A 2,156-nucleotide genomic window follows, 5' to 3' on the forward strand; every position below is an offset into this window, starting at 1 on the left:
TAGGCTCCCAACACCATCAGAACACACAGGGTAGGTGACATAATTGATGAATAGAGCAATGGGTTACAAATGGCAACTCAGCTGTCATAAGCCATGGCCATCATAAGACAAGATAGGTAAAGTTCTGCATGATGCAGCCCAGAAAGGGATGGTTTGCTGTTCCTGGAAGATGTCAGAGAGCATCCTGGGGATTGTGGAGGTGACATACATGATATCTATAAAGGACATATTTCTGAGAGAAAAACATGGGTGTATGGAGGTGAGAATCTTTCTTTGTTGAAACAGTGAGGCACGGGTTCCAGGTCAGAGTCATACTGTAGATCACCAGGAATATAACAAAGAGCACTACTAGGGTTCTGGAAAAATCTGAGAATCCCAGCAGGGTTAAGTGAGTGATCTTTGTAATACTTCCTCCCCCAATCATTGGCACGATGCTCCTGACACCAGAAAAAGACAAGGGAATACATTGTTCACTCTGGTGAAATAATAACATTACTATTTTGTTATTTGCCCACCTTTCCCTCCAATGAGCACTGGAAAGGCACAAAGGATTCACCATCTTTTTGATGAAAATACCCCAGCTTTTTTTCTTGAATTGTCAACATGTACCTGCTCAGGGTTTCAGGTTCTCAATTAATTCATGATGTCTCATGAGAATTAAAAATGGTATGTCAAAAGATGACTGGCAACATTTGTAAAAAGTGCCATAAAATGTTGAGATTATTATCGCACGTTCTCACTTATTTGTGGAAGCTAATAAAAATAAATAAGTAAATAAACAAATGAAGGGGGGGTGGGGAAAGAAGACACAACAATCACAACAGCTCCTTGATTTTATTCAGACATATGAAGGGATATGATGTCGATAGGGGGAAGGGGGGAGAGGGAGAGAGGAAAAGGAGGAATTGATAAAGNCAAATTAATCCATCAAATTCATAATTAAATTGTACCAAATGGTCCATATTTTTTCCATCACGCTTCATGATTCAAATTACCTTCCTTAGGCCACAGCTGGTGGAAACAGGGTTATGATAAAAAACTATTCAACACTGAGAGGAGTCGTAGATAAACCTCAGCTATCTCAGATTGGTCTTTGCAGAAGGCACACCAAAGCCAATGTGTACCTTTATTCCTCTGTAACAAAATAGATCCCCTCTGTCTGTTCATTCCCATCTGTTTAGAGACACAATAACCAATGACTACTACCATGTCTTTATTAGGCTGCATCAGAATCTTTAGGAGATGGGTTTGTGGACTCATCTGGGCCTCTTGCAGGCATTTCTTCTCTAGGGCTGGAATCCTGAAGTTTCCAAAAGAACTAAACAGTTTTTAAACCTTGCTGTTTCACAGATACTTGTGGATAGATTCATAGTTGATGAGGCTACCCAGGATGTAGAGTGAAAATAATAAGCCTCCAGGACTTGAAGATACTGAATTTCCATGGCATTGAGTAAACTGTAGATCCATATTGGCATATGATTGTGTCAGATTCAGCTTTCTTGGTCTGAAGGCAGTAATGAATTTTGTCATATCCACATATTTTCATATTATTGTGGGTTAAGGTGATTCTGCCAGGACAAGTCTGTCAGACTTTCAGAATTTGTGACCTTAGCAGTTCCCTGTCTACTTCTGTAACCTCTTCAAGGCATCTTTAATTTTCTTGTTCCTCAGACTGTAAATCAAGGGATTCTGCGTGGGAATCACCACAGTGTAGAAGAACAATGCAAATCGGTCAAAGCTGGAGGAACAACCAGAACTGGAACTGAAATAGATAAAGTTACCTGAGATATAGAAGAGGGAAATGGCTGTCAGATGAGAACATGTGTTGAATGCCTTGGACCTGCCTTTAGATGTATTGATCTTCAAAATGGAGATGACAATATAGATATAAGATATCATGGTAACTAGGATGTTTGCCATCCTAAAGATCATTGTTAATGTAACATCCATGACCTGCACAAACATTGTGCCAGTGCAAGATAGTATTAACAGTTGGAGCATGTCACAAAAGAAGTGTCTGAAGACATTAGGCGCACAGAAGTAGAGCTGAGACAAAGCACATAATTGGGATAAAGAGGCAGAGAATTCAGCCACATAGGCTCCCAACACCATCAGAACACACAGGGTAGGTGACATAATTGATGAATAGAGCAATG

This window comes from Galeopterus variegatus, unplaced genomic scaffold (genome assembly GCF_000696425.1).
Source record: "Galeopterus variegatus unplaced genomic scaffold, G_variegatus-3.0.2 Scaffold5431, whole genome shotgun sequence".
Taxonomy (NCBI): Eukaryota; Metazoa; Chordata; class Mammalia; order Dermoptera; family Cynocephalidae; genus Galeopterus; species Galeopterus variegatus.